A 15,937-nucleotide genomic window follows, 5' to 3' on the forward strand; every position below is an offset into this window, starting at 1 on the left:
AACAATTACCTTTCCCAGTGGATTTTACCGCTAGTAGATATTTAAGTCCTCCAAGCAAGGCATGTGACTCTAGTATCACGTAGACAATGTTTTCCTATTTATTACATATCATGTGTGTTTACTATGCTTTCTACGTGCCCACAGCAATGTTCCAACTTCTTTATTCATTAGTACAGCCTGTAAGCCTCCAAATTATCAAGCCCGAAAAAGAACAGGCAAAATATATTTATGTTGCTACATACTCTTCCATTCTCAAACCAACATTCAGAATAACATCTTGCATTTCCTCTCTCCCCTCCTGCCTTTTTAGTATACATACGCTCAGCACCTGAAATACTGTGGGGGCCTTCCAAGAGATCTTGCCTCCCTGTTGGACAAAGCGTTTTCCTTCCTAGGCACACCAAGGGCCGTGGCTGTCACGCTAAGAGCAACTCCGGCCTCCTTGCGAGCAGCAGGAGATGGTATGGGGTGGTGCACACCAGGTCCATCTGCTCTGCTCCTAGGCGTGGACACCAGGGATCAGGCCTAAAGGTACTTCTAGTCCTCCAAAACTGATCAGCAATACTATAAACACTGAACATCCATCCCTATTCCCAATATCACCCCCTTTTCATTTACGCTGGCACTGAGCTCCCACAAGATACTTTGTCTCCTGAGACCTCTGTAAATTTAAACATTTCTTCTTAGAGGAAATTCCACTGTGACCCAGAAAAGACAGAGTGCCCTTATCCTTACTATAGAAACACGTGATAGGCAGAAAGAGTAGAGATGTCTGAGGGCCTTTTCTTTGTTTCTGTCTGGAATATCAAAACCTCATCAATCTTCTTTCATTTCTTTCATAGGTTCAGAGAGGTGTTTTCCAGTTCTAGTGGATCACTAGCGATCCTGTTTCTCAGGAAGGTCAAGCCACCAGATTTTCCTACAGTTACCGTATGACTTCTCCCACCATTGCCAGGGTATGTTCCCATATAAGATTTCCAAGTATCAGCATACCAAGCTGTGCACTGCCTTTGCCTCAGCCTTCACAGACTGAATCGTTCTGTCCACCAGACTCCAGCAAATGTCTGTAGCCATATCCTCGAAAGAAAGACTCATGTTCGTTGCTGGTGGTAGCAACTCTTCCCCAATGATTTTGGACAAGTTCAATTAAATGGCTCTACTTCTCCCTCAAAGATGCCAGCGCATGCATGTGTCACCCCAAAATTCCTGCATTTCAGATCTTATACCGCTTACACGAAAATGGTGGTTAAGCTTCTGGCAGCTCTTCCAGTTCGAGACTGGCTAGGGAAAAGCAGCATGTAATTTTCTGGCAACAAGAGTGGAACAACAAAATTAATGAGCATCTACAGCTATTCCCACCTGTTCTGAGTGCAATATATCTATATTGGATATATACCCACCCATGAGTCTATCTTTGATGGTAGCTCAAACTGTAACAACAAAAAAATGCAGAACTCAGCTGTTCCTGCTTAGGAAAAAGCATGTAAAAGAGCAGGTGGGAATTTCACCTGTTTTTACATAATACTTAAGGTGGGCATGAGCCCCCTCTGTAGAAGGGAATTGCAGCAGGACAGATGTGGCAGCAGCAGCAGCAATGCAAGACTGATACTGAGCAGATGTACCGTAACAGATGAAGATGGAGCAAGATGAGAGTGAGTCAGCAGAAGATATTTGTCTTCTACACAGTGTCCGAAAATCTGGCAGTCTGTTACAGGAAATTACACTAATATTGAATCATTGTTCTGTGCAAATCATTGTTTCGTGCAGAGGTCTTCCATGATGAGGAAGTTGTTGCTAGCCTTTGCAATTCTGTGTTACACTTTTATTTCAAAACATATCCCAGAGCATTCAGCTGACCCTGTGCAGGAAATATTTGAAGCACATCTGACTTGTATTCTCCTGAGTAGTAATTCTGACCAAGAGACACCAAGAGACAACACATGTTACAATACATGTGACAACCCTTCCTTATTCTACCTGGAAAAGACAAAACAGTTTGTGACCATTCTCTTCTAGGAGTCCAAAAAAGAAGATCAAAAGAACTTGAAAGGATTAGTGGAACACTCATAAAATGGAAATTTGTCTCCTGACAAATGCACTAAAATTGTCTGGAATTTTCCTGAGATATTTTTCATCTTTTCCACAGAATCTGATTGTTAATAGACATACTTTGATAAGGAATATTCTCACTTGAAAGTACTGACATTGTGACTAGAAGTATGGCTTGCTTGGCTTGGGGAACTTTAGCAAGAGCCCTGGCAGATAACTCTTAAAAAATCACCAAGATTCAGAAGGTGGAGGGGGAGTTAATCCAAACTCAATGATAGCAAAACATGTTTGAATTTTATTTCTTTTTAATGGCTATTAGATGTTGAAAGTGCAGTACAGGAGATTTTCTGATAAAATTCCCCCTATTGCAAATATAACAGTAATGAGGACTAGTGCACAGGGGAGAAAACGGTTAAGCATTTCATCCTGAATATTCTTTCCCTTGGACCACATGGCCTTTGGCAAACCTGGACTGCGATGTTACCCAGGTTTTAAATAGTCAAGTTTCCAAACAAAAGGTTGTGAAAAAGGTTTGAAGCAAATATGTTTATAATTAACGACAGAGCTTGGAAGAAGCCCAACAATGAAAGCAATTCTTGTTTTCTAACCTGGAGAACAAGCTTTCTATAAACACACACAGTGAAGGAGATTACCATAGAAATGAAGCAAAGCAATGAAGTGAAACAGGATACACACACTATACTTGAAAAGGTTTCAGACTTTCAGCTATTCCCAGTCAAGACGCAAGCAATCTAGCGCAGATAGGTTGGGGATGCAACGTCAAGGGAAGTGCGTGGAAACAGCCTCACCATCACATCAATCCAACCCGATACGCCGCACTCCCAGACCGATCCTGCTTCCCTCCCCAGCTATTCCTGCGTGGGAACATCACCGCTCTCTCTCCCTCATATCACGCAAGCCACTGCTGCACAGAATGAGGGAGCTGAGCTGCAGTCGTTCTTTGCGGAGCGCTGTTTTTACGCGTTTGTTGCTAGTTCTCTGATTGAGGCTTTAGACAGGCTATGGAAAAAAACAACAACAACAACAAAGGGCATGGTTTGGGTTTTGCAAAAGCCAAACCAAAGCTGTTTCAGTTCCAGGTCCCATTTTTTTTCTGAACCCTGAAAGTCAAAGCCTGGGTGGTTTGGATAAGTGCTTCTAATTCTGGCATGTCCCTATTTAAAATAAGAGGGAGGGTTTGTTTTTAAAAAGCTAAAACTAGGATGGTCCAGAACCAAGTCTCTGAAGACATTTAGGGAGGATTCAGATCAATGCCAGGTTTTTTTCCCCTCTCCCTCTCTCCTGAATTTTTATCCTATCCCTTCCTTGCTTTCTATTTCTCAGACATTGCTTGCTTCCCCTCAATTTCCAGTGGAGCTTGAAATTAGATTTGTTTTACTTCCTTGTTCGCAAACAAAGCTCTGAACCGCAGATCTTGGTGTATGCTACCTCCCAGACCGAGTCACTGCGCAACTCTCCACCTCACTACCTGAACTGGTTGAAATGGCAACATAAATCAGCGAAACCCCATCATTACTCTAATGGGAGAAGGAAAGTTCTGATTTTAGTCAGACAGAGATAGAACTATTTAACTGTAATGCTTTCAGCCTGGATTTATGACAGCAGAAATTGGCCCATGATGTGGCTCAAGATAGAAACAGTATTCATTGTCACATTTTATAACTTCATCAAGAGTTAACTTGGGAACTGCAAGCTGGCAGCAATAATTCTTACATTGCTGCAAACTGTGTTTTCATCATTTTTGTTGATACTGGCAAAATGCTTGTTTTGGCTTTCTGCATGTTGCAGTCATTAGTCTAATATAGTATAGCCACTCTCAGATATATTTAGGGGAAGGTCATTTTTATTCAACTGATTATGTACTGGAAACTTAAATAAACAAGTGAGTTAAAAGCATCAGCAATCCCACTCCTTGATCCATGCCAAACTGAATCCTAAAAACCGGTCGGTTCAATTAGAGGAAAAGTCAAGCAGTGATTATGTCAGCTGGAGGAAAGAGGACATCACATTTGCTCTTACTTGAGGAATACCTGGAATGCTGCTACTTTTCAATGGCTAAATACATCCACAAAGTTGGAGGTGCTCAAAGACAAGCCAGAACACACTCGGTAACTCCGACATCAGCAAGATTGCTCCTCCTGTTCATACTCAGCAAAAATTCCTATGGAGATTTCACCAGACAAGAAGGGCAGAATCGGCCATTTATTCCCAGCTGTTTAGAGACCCTTTCAAGACAGGACACTGCCCTTGAAAATGGTATTTTGGGGGAAGAAAGCACCCATGTTTTTCATTTTGCAAGTTCGTAATCGTAAAAGTTACAAAACAAGTCACTTGTGAGAAGCACTTATCTTTTACGCTCATTAGATTGCCATCCAGCAATGACTGAACATGATATTTAAACAGTGGTGTTTTTGCCAATGAGTTACATGATCAACACGAACTGCTAATGTTTTCTATTCTAAACCTTCTCAAAATGTCAAGTGTTCTCGTCAGCTGAGTGGAAGTGGCATAAAAGTAACTTTTGAAGTTGCTGTTGATGAGATATCCTTGGGGAACTTGGTATATACACTGAAATCATATTCACAATATGCTCTAATCTTCCCTGCTGCAAAAGGATTAGGCTCTTACCTTGCATTTCCATTAATGGCAATGTAGCACAACCTGGGTCTTCCCTTCCAAAAAAGACACTGGGCATTCTTAAGTAACGCAAGTCTTATTTCCTGAATTCACTCGAGCTCTAAGAAAATAAAAATATAACATAAGCTACGGAAATTGCTTCTGAAAACCTAGGCCTGGTACTTCTGTTACAACCCTCCAAAGGCAGCACCGTTCACTTTTTTTTTTTTTTCAACAAAACAAATCACCAAAACCGCAGAGAAACTCACAGTTGTCTGAAACCCAGTCTTCACAGCGGACTCGCTGGTTCTTCACAGTTCTGCAAGTTAAACCATCAGGAAAAGCTAAAAAAAGACAGTGCATTACCTCCGGTCCTTGTCAGGGATTCGGGCAACTGGGGTTCATGCCCTGCTCACCCGTGGGTATCACCCGCGAGCATGGACAAGGCGCACACAGCTACTGCCAGGACTGTGCTGAGGCCAGACACCAGGCACCTGTGCGCCGAGGTCTCGTAGCCTTGCTCGGTGTCTCCGGAGCTCTGCAGCCACCCGCGGCACCCAGCTGCCCCTCGCTGAGGTTACTCCAGGAAGAACCATGCACTTCTCAACTTTTGCCCCTAAGCCGATCTGATGGAGGCCTCTTTCTTGACTAACACGCAATTTTTTCCCTCAGAGCATTTTCCAGAGTTCAAGATGGACGGGTGGATCTTCAGGGACTGCGAGCAAAGTGGACTGCGTGTTCGTGATCGAACTGGGTACTTTTATCACACGTACACAGGATTCTTCCCCCTGAAAGAGCCCAAAATGCCCACAAGCCTCTGTGCGCTAGCTAGAAAGTAAAACTGGTATTTTGTGCTGGTCTTCCACACACAAACATCTGATTGCAGGCACAAATAATAGTACTTTGGGCACAGATGGGGTCAAATGCAGTTTTCAGCTACATACTGTCGATCCAGAGCAACAACAGAGCGACATAATTTGGCCCAAAGCATAAGTGTTTGTGAAGATGAGCTTTATACATAATTACACTTCATGGATAAACTGCACCCAGAAAGCAGGGTAGGATCAGTTATGCATTTTATTATATCCAATTTTGTATCCACATTTTTTCATGTGGCCTGTAGCAAACGTTAGTCAGGATATTGGTTCCATTAAATAAACATTTCAAAATTTGAGTACTTCCAAATTGCTAACAGCTCATTTGCAACCAGTTAGCAACACTCAGGGCTAACTTCTCGAAAACAAGTAATCTGTGCCTAAACTGGCTATCGCACACGCCAAAAAGCACAGGCAAACACTCGAATGCGTTCGGCAAGTTCAAAGATGCTGGGAGAACAAGTAGGTCTCCAAAACTATTTCAGGGTCATCACGTATATTTGATCACATCTGCTCTTGTAAATACGCTCTGCATTATTGGATTTAAGAGGCAGCGCTCGCTCAGGCAACGTGATACCTTGCAGAAGTGGGGACTCGTTCACCTCGCGTTCACCAATGCGGCATGCGGGCAGAAAAAAAAAAAACGCGCTGGGATTAGCAGCAGTTAAGTCACATCCACGGCCCCTGAGAATGTGGGTTAAGTGCAGGTAGAGGAGCAGGGCCACCACATCGAGGTTAATGAGATGCATCTGGGTTCACCTGGGCAGCCTCACCACAGCCGGTGGCGCCTCGAAACCAGGCGTCGGGGCCAGGCTCGCAGCAGGGGGTGCCCCTGGCTCGTCTTGAGCATCAGAGCGGCAGAGACCTGAGGGACACCTGTGGCCACCAGGGAGAGAGACCCTCAGCGCTTCTGAGGGCCAGCAGGTTCCCACCTGAGCAAGACACCGGAGCCGGGAGCCACTGCAACTTTCCTCTCAGTAGCATTTGAGGAATCACTCATTTCCACTGAGGAAACTGGTTCTGATTACCAGGGTATTTTTGAGCAGGTATATGCAGAATGACTATAATAGACTGCTTACCACTCTCATTTCCTATCTTCTGCTCTTCCTAGCCTTGTCTGCCAGAGCAGGCCCTTGCCCTAAGTCCAAATGGCTGAGATCTAACCTGTCTCAGCCTAGGCATCTTACTGAGGCAATCTGAGTCGCAGCCTGGCCACTTTGGACACCCTCATTATCCCTGAAGAAATGCAGGTACCGTGAAAGGATAATTCAGCCCACCTAAGAATCGGAAAGTGTGTCAAACCAGCGTAACACTGGCTCTTGCAATAACCTGCAATTAGTATGCAAAGCCCAAGGCATCTGCAAGGTGACCATGTGGTTTAATCCAGCCATAAAGTAGGCTAAAATAATGATTATAGTTTCATAGTATTTTTAACAGAAGTGAAACTATAGGAAAGAAGCTATGCAAACATATCAATTTCTGCCGTGCCTCCCCAACAACTCTGTATAGATTTTGTAATTTACGGCCCCTTTTTCCCTAAAAGAACGCAAGGCTTACAAACGCAGAAATCCCCGGTTGTATGTAATGGACAGTTGTGCATCAAAATGAGGGATTTGCATGTTTAACTGCCTATATTTGTATCCTCCTACCCAGTCTGCATATGCAAAGGAGAGGATTGTGATATTTATCAATGCATACATGAAAGGAAGAGAGAAAAATGACCTGCTTTGCAGAGGTGCTGAGCACATGCAGTTCCCATTTATTTCAACTGGAGTGTGAAAAACAGGCCTTAAGTGACTGGCCTAAGCTCACACAATGAATGATTGTCAGTGCCAGGAAGAAAACCCAGAAATCCTTTCAGTCTAATCCTCCCAGTCTAAATCCTCCCCAGTCTAAACTCTAGACACAGTCTCTCCCAGAAAAAAAAAAGGCTGTACAACAGCCTTACCACTCTCTCATTTCTACCTTAGCTTGCTAAGAGAACAACAAAATAAAAGGGACATGAAAAAAATCCTGCATAATCTTTAATGACTAGCAAATAATGCCAAGTAGGGCAAGTAAATATGTGTGAAGCATTGCTCACACACCCAGCAACTTGCATGTGTGTCACAGATGGTTTTACTGAAGAGCCAAAAGAGAAAGAGAGAAAGGAAAGGAAAACAAGTTACAGTCCAGATAAAGAGAAAGATAGAGAGACAAAGACATTTTCTAGTGAAAAAAAAAAAAAAACTAAAAACACTACAAAAGCTAATGATAAAAAACACAGAACGATTCCCTCTCCTTGATAACATGTAGGCTAATCTCTACATAAATAGAAATAACAGCCCTTTGAAATGGCAATGATTTGCTTGGAAAACATTCATTAAAAACGTCCTGCAATTATTGACTCTATCATTATTTCTTGGCAGCAGCTGAGTCTCACTGCATCTTGTGTTGTTTTTCCAATGAAAAGCAAAGCATTGTTTGAAAAAACAAAAAAACAAAAAAAAAAACCCAAGGACATTGTATTTGAAGTATGTGCTTGGTGACATGTAGCTGATTGCCCAAAGGAATCAGGATACATATATTTGTATTATTGTACACGTGAGTAGCTTGAATCATGTACTGCTCACTCTCTTTGTTTGGATTATGCAGCTTGGCTGGGCAGCCATCCAAAAGATTCACATTAAATTCTAGCTATATTCAGCACAAAAGTCATCTAGCATCAGAGGATCAAAGTTACATCAACCAACAAGCACTAAGGAATTGATAAGCCGCTAAAATTAGGTCATCTCCTAGCAGCTGCTTTTGATGGATGAAGTAGAATTTAGCCTTAGGTTTTCTATTTAAAGATCTGTTACAGCATCTTTTCCTGCAGCAACAATGAGAACACAACAAAGTATAATGCTTCTGATTAAATGTTTAATCATTACTCTTTACTCTTCTGAGTGTTTCTGCCATGCCACAGATTTACTGCACTCAGTATTTGCTGCTTTCCTAGTCCTTTTAAACTGACATTAAAATAATCAAGATTTTTAATTCCTAAGTGGTAAGAGCTAAGAGAGGATTTTTTTAAAATGTGGATAAAAATCTTGCAAAGCTGTTTACTCATCACTGTTAGAGAGGCAGGCTGTCACTTACTGCAATTGAAAATGAATCTCTATGCAACTGCATTATTACTGTGTCCATTCAAATAAATCACTTGATCACCAGGAACTGTATAAATACAGATGTACATATCCACGCATAACTGTATGTGGGGCTACAGGAGTTTTTACACATTTATGATTTTCCTTGTGGTTACTTTATGGGAGATTAGTTAATTAAACTGATTAACGCAGACTTCTAAAGGCACTCGCTAGAGCACTGGGCTATCTCAGGTCGTTAGTGGCTGGCGTTGTGATCCCTATGCCGAGCGCAGTAATATTTGCCCTACCAAGATGCCTTTGCGGTATCAGCGCAGTACAAATGGTACCAGCAGCAGCAGCCTCAGAGGGGAGCTCAGAAAACGGAATGAACAAAAAAGAAAAACCCCAAACTAGTTTTGCATACACAGAACCTGCCCTGGAGTCGGTCAGAACGAGACCGAGGGCTGCCGGCTGCTGTGGGCGCAGAACGGTGCCCTGCCACCATCTGCGTAAACGAAACTAGCACAGGCCTTCAGCGCCGGCGCTTTCCCTGCGACATCTCCCGTGTCTGTTCAAATCGCTAAACCCAATTCAAGCAATCCACAGAAACACTGGGGTTGGGGGGGAGGGCAAAAAAAGAAAAGAACATCTGCCCAGCGGAAAAGATAAAATTGACAGCGAAAGAAATGCCTTTTCAAGTCAAAAACCAGCAGGCGAGAAAGACTGAAAAATACAGTATGTGACAATGTCAAATAAGATACGTACCTTGTCTTTCTACACGTTATGGACATGCGTATGCTGCTATAGAGCAGTCAGAGCCTGCTCCCTTGTGCCAGCCTGGTAAGCGGGCTACCGGTGGGGGAGCCTTACAAGGGACAGGAGCTCTCAGCACATTTCGCTTCCAGATGTGCTGTGCCTAATCCTACGTACTGCAGAAAGTAACATTATGCACTATAAAATCTAGATCCAGCTGTTTCCAGCTACATACAGCTTTTTCAATTAAAACCCTAAATTGGGGCAGGGGGAGAGCATGTAGTATGTCCAGAACAGACAACACATCACAACTTTTTTTTTTTAAAAGGAAAAATTTTTATGAGCAGAATTTAAATGAGTTTAATTCACCGGCAGTGCTTAGTACTGCAGCCTGCCTGGATCACCAGCTAATCAGCTTTTCCTTTTGCTGAGGACCTCCGAGAAAAAGCCAGCCCGGCAGCCAGCTTGTAGGTGCCGAGCTGGCTTGTGGAGGAGGACCTCTGGCTGCATGGGGACGCTTTAATGCCACCAGATTCACACCCTCATAAATTTCTGACACCTGCAGCCGAACACTGTCCGTCAGAACATCTGCTATCTTACTGTGCCATGGTCACACTTTTTTCCTATTAAGAATATCTGATATTATACCAAGTAAAACTAGGGATTTCAGTTTTGACAGGCCTAACAAGAAGTGGGGGAAAAAAATGCCTTTCCTGCCTTCCAGTTGCTCTTTTTGGTTCATCGTAGCATTAATACCCTTCTTGTTTATTTGTTTACTAACAGAGTTAACTCACCGTCTGCTAACAACTGGGTGCTCAAGGCAAAACTGGCTAAAGGAGCCAGAACACAGCATGAGTTTGCTTCCTTTGGGACATTACACCACTCTGTTGACATAAGGAAATAACCATGATGCCCTCAATTGTGAAACAAAATATCTGAACCCTTTTCAAGGGAATAACGGGACACATTTTCACTAGGCCTGCACATTTGCATGGGAAACTCCTGTTATCCTGGTCACTTTTTTGATGATAGCTATAATTTAAAGTTAGACCTATTACTGAATCTTCCCTTCTCTACAGCTGTGCTATTTCTTGACAGTGATGAGCCCTATCACAGATCAGAGTAGCTCAGTAAACATATTATACTGAGTCTGATACTAATACTGATACTGATGCAACATTCTTTAATCCATAGCCATATACTCAACTTGAATTCTTCAAGAACTGATCTGAGGTACTAAAAAAATAACCAATTTGCCCATTTATCATTTGACATTTTGAATAATTACCTATTTTTCTGCTTTGTCCTTGAAAACTTTTTTTAAAAAACTTCAGAAACTTAAGGGTCTTTCTTTCCCTGACTTTTTTCTTATGGCCATTTGACGCAACAAACTGTGCGACAATCAGAATTTGGGGATATCTAAAGAAGGAGGAATATCTGCCCTTCTCTTTCATGCTGCTACCAATTTTATCAAATGTCGCTAACCTTGAAAAGTTAAATGGGGAAGAAATGAGAAACTGAAAAAAACAGAAATTCATATAAGAAAAGAATTCAGTGCAGTCATTTCTGCTTTCATTCCTGTTAGTCATAAAAAGACCCAACCGCTCCCCATCATATATAGGAAAATTTCTGTTCAGCATACCTACAGTTTCTAGTTTGAGAAAACACTGTGTTTGTAAATAACAATAATAGTTATTATTGTCATTATAATAAATAGCATTTTATTGCTAAATAAAGTGAAAATAATTAACAGCAAATTAAATTACTTTTTTTACTAGCTCTGGTCCTTATTCACCATGTACAAAAGCACTAGCACTTGCAGATCCTCTCACTAGCCCGTATGAGCTTGCTGTGCATTATGTTCCAAAGCACAAATCACGAGCATACTAACAAAAGCCAGTCCAAAAAGAAAAACTCTGGTTACCCATCTTCTCAGATGGGAGGACCAGCTTCTTTCAGACCTCCTCGCCCATGTGAGAAGAGCTGCACCCTCCTATCTGAGCCTTCTGGGAAGGGCAGACTGTCTCGCTGCCACTGAAGGGCTGCGGGTTTGGCAAGGAAAGGTCTGATCTTCTTCGGGTGAACAAATGTTGTGCAAGGTCTTGTTGCAGAGATCCCTGCTGGCCAGCTTAAAAATCCTAACCAGGTGATCAGTGTTTCTTGGTCATGTTTATGAACTGAGAGGAACTTGTTGCTTGCGCAGCATGTAGTACAGAGCACTGCCCAGCTATAAAAAACAACGGAGAGTTTACAGAAAACAGGGCCATTATACACTGCCACACTTTGATGGGTCACTAATCTAAGCATAAGGAAGATTAAAGTTAGATGACAGTGCGAGCTTTGGCTTGTGGTCATGTGTTTTGTGGAATCAGCAGGGCCAGCTGCCTCTGAGAAGGAGCTGTGGCTATTTTCTGTACTTATAAACAAGGCTAGAGGAGAAGAAAACTGTGAAAGGAGCAATGAGACTACCACAGGGAAGCCCTTGAACATGAGGAAATCAAGAACCAGGCTTCAGGTTTTCCATTACACAGTCTCGTACCCACATGTGGGTAAATAATATAATACACGGTCATGCATTCGTCTTCTACTGGATCTTTGCCTTAGTCCAGGGAATGGGTAGTTACTCAATATTTATGTTTATCCTACTCATTCAGCATGTGATCTCAGGTGTCATTTACTGCATGTCTTTCAAGCCCTACCCTCAAAAGAGAATTTTATTTTTCTTGGACTTTTTCCTGGCTCTTACATCACTTTGTTTTCTGTTTGTTTGTTTTTTTTTTTAAAACAAACTTGAACCCATTTACTAAAAGCGAGATATCATTATTACCATTTTTATATGCACAAGAAACCACATTTCAGTGAGAACAAAGTCAAAATTGTCTAGCGTATGAGCTAATTTGGGGGCCTGTTTGAGTTCTCAGGACTTGATGGCACACTGTATTTGCTGTGTACAGTTCTCACTGGCATCAGCTTCTGCTGTCAGGGCTCACCATTTCAGCAGATCCCATCGCTACCTCCAAACACGGATATTCCTGAAACAAGAACCTACTGTGCCTATAAGTGAAAATTTTCTTTTGAAAGCCTGGGCAGGCTTTTGGTTACCACAGTCTCCCACACTCAGCCAGAATCTGTCTCTTCACCTCTATTTCTTGCCCGTTCAGTGACTGCATCGCACTGAAGCTGCTATCTTCCTTCCCCAGCTGGGGCAGTAAGAGTGATCACTGGAAAAAAAAAATCACCACTGGAAGGACAACATCTCCACTTGTGGGTCCAGTTTGCAGCTTCAGATAACTGCTGGGAGCAGCAATTTCAGGGGAAATTTCCAATGAAAGGTCTCTCCTTCATGGTGTACCTGGGTCGGAGGGTGTGGGGGTGCTGAAGTAGGAAACTATCATTTCCTTTTGCCTTTATTTATAACCCTTTCATCTTCTTTTCTACCCTGCAACTTGTTGCAGTAGGTGTAGAGCCCATCCGGATGTGCCCCGCACTCATTAACATTTCCCAGCTGCTTCTTCAGAGGCTCGGGCTGGGGTTGCCCGGCTAGAGCCAAGACCCATAATTGAGGATGGGTTAGAAGGAAATAATGAGACTAACGTAAATGAAACCAAGAAAAAAGGAAAAATGTTGGCTGAATACAAGGGAAAAAGTTATCACTGTCAGGAAGTTATTAAAATTTGGATGAGACATCCAAGTGAAATGGTAGAAGATCCTCATCTGAGACTCTTGAAACTCAAGTGGACAAAACAGCCATTTTACATGGGCTTCCAGGAGGTGATTTGAACATGTACTACCAGACCTTTTCCAGTTACAATTTCCAGGATTAAAACTTATTCTTGTAATGCTTCCAACATCCTGTATATGTTCTGCCTAACCGCAGTGGTCAATAAAAGGACATTCACAGCTACTAAGCAGGAGCCTTTCCCATTTATTTGCAATAGCAGTAATGAGTGTACGAAATATTTTACATCCTTTTTCCTTGCCATATATAGCAATTATTCAGTCATTCATCAAATGTATACAAATTCCTTTTCATATGTAAATACACCATTTGCTTCACAGCTCTAGCCAAACAGTTGTGCGGGGCTTTGTCAAGAAGATAATATATTTAATCACCGAGTGCCTTGTTTCCATTGTATTGAACAGGTGTTGTTTAATGGCATAGCCATTGTAACATTATATTCATTTATTAATGTGAGTGTAACGAACATATTGTAGAGACATGAATGTGCTGGTCTCATGGTTGGGGTTAGTGGTTTCTTATGATGTGGTATGTGTAGGATAGTGGCTTAGATTCAGAGCTGCGGAGAAGCAGGAGTTCATTATAGCAAGTCTAACTGATGTGACTAGTTTTGGCCTTTGCTTACTTTTGAAAAGCCGAGAATACATGAAAGACTTCATTGAAAATGTGCAAGTTATTCAGTGTGGTTAATTCTACATTGGCTTCATTCCCACCTTCTTTCAAGACTGAGTATGTGACTGTGCTTTCTGAAACAGCAAAAACAATCTGCAATACATTCAAGTTGCTTTAAGATATACGCAGTCCCTCTAGCCTGGTATCCTATTTCCTGGAACGACCTGTCTTCAGAGATGATGGAGGAAGTCAGTAGGTGATCAGCTAAAACTATGCAGCAATGTTTCCTTGGCTAGTGTAGTTACAGATGCTTTGCTTCTTTATTTATTCATTTTTACACACACTGCCACATTTTTAAGAGTTACAGCTCTGAGTGTTCCCTACTTGGAATTGCAGCTCAGCCAGCTGGCAAGGGGCTACAATTGCACAGGCAAATCAGGTGAATAAGTGGAATAACTTAAGCACCTGATTTTTCTTACTGCATGAAATCACCCGTTTAGCACCAGCCCTCGGGGGGCCACAACTCACACACACATGCAGGTATGTGCCTGCAGTGCCCATTTGGCTTAGGGAACTCAAGTGCCTACTTCAGTTTGTTTGGACACAAACGTCTCGCCTTTTTCTCAAAGTGCTTTATGTTAACTGTGACACCCTACAGTATCGAGCTCTGTGGGTCATTGCACAGCGCATTAGAAGTATTATTCTCTTCCCTTTCAGAAACAGTGCCTTTGAATTTCATTGCATGTACTTACGTGACTGTATTAGAGAAAAGATTAATACATGCAACTAAACCATCACCTCTGTACTGTACCATTTGTTATATGACATATTTTTGCTTTTGTCTTGTTTGGCAAATGTACAATCTCAATATTGTTGATCTCTGCTTGTACAAACGCACTTCCATCCATAATGCTAACTGGCTCTTGTGTAGTACTTTCTATCAGTCAACCTTAAGCACTTTCCTGGTAAAGCAAGTGACATTATCCCATTAATGATGGTCATTGCTTCCTTCTGCATTTTGTCAGTTCCCACTATTTTACTTTTAGTGGAAGGCCCAGAAAAAAACAAGGTAGCTAGGAAATAAAATGTCACATAACACTATGAAAACATTTCCTGCATTCTTTTCTTGATCCTTCTTTAAATTGTCACAAGAGATTGATCGAATGCCCTCATGAATAGTTGCCCAGCTTTTCTTCTTTCTCAGACTGAAAAATATTTTTGCCCCATTTTCTTCTCACTAACACCAGCTTTGCAATCATCTCTCTCCAGTTTCAACTGAATTACTTCATACTTACAACTGAGTCAACAAGAGGAGCAACTGATCCATTACCTACTTGCTTTCCAACTTTTTCCCATGGGACTTGAGATAAAGGAGGAGAGAGTTTAATTCAAGCAGGAGCGAGATTATTGTGGCTTTCAAGATCGGTTATGATTTGGACAGAGAGCAAAAGCCCCGGTGTGATGATCCCACAGCCCCAGACCTGGGAGCTCAGTGTGGAACTGAGGAACAACACTTGACTGATACCGTTGAGATGCTCACAGTAATTGTGCTTTGACCTGCCATGGCTATAGGGGACACGCAAAAAAATTTGGACTTTATTCCAAACTCTTTCACTCCACTGATTTGCTGTCTCTTACTATGTTAGCTACAACCATCATGTCTTTACTCTCAGACCAGATTCTATTCTTGATCTCAATCCTTTTACTGTGTTTCAACCTTTTAACTCAGGCAGCTGCATTAGCTTTGTGGTCCCTCTCATTTTCTTCTCTCTTTCCAATACATGTGATTTCTTCCATGAAAGCTGATTTTCTGGAGCTGCCTTCCAGACCTAGTGCAGGTCAGAGAGGGCAGGGGAATCATCATTCAAAGCCACCCCAGTTTGCATCGTGCTGTAACGCTGACATCTAGCATAGATGCTCGTATTAAGTTAAAGGCTCCCGCCTCTGTCAAGGCCTGGCTGGATACCATACAGGCACATCCTGAAACACGGTCTCTTCCCAAAGCGGTTTGTCTGTCTGAACAAACAGGATTGACAACGGCTTTGTCTTGGGCAGGGGGCGAGTCGCCTGCTGCTACAAAACAAGACAGCGAGAAAGCCAGGAGCAAAAGCACCCGGCTTCCCAGCATAACACTGGGTCTGACAAGCCACGTCAGGCTGTGTCAT

Source organism: Apteryx mantelli, chromosome Z (genome assembly GCF_036417845.1).
Source record: "Apteryx mantelli isolate bAptMan1 chromosome Z, bAptMan1.hap1, whole genome shotgun sequence".
NCBI lineage: Eukaryota > Metazoa > Chordata > Aves > Apterygiformes > Apterygidae > Apteryx > Apteryx mantelli.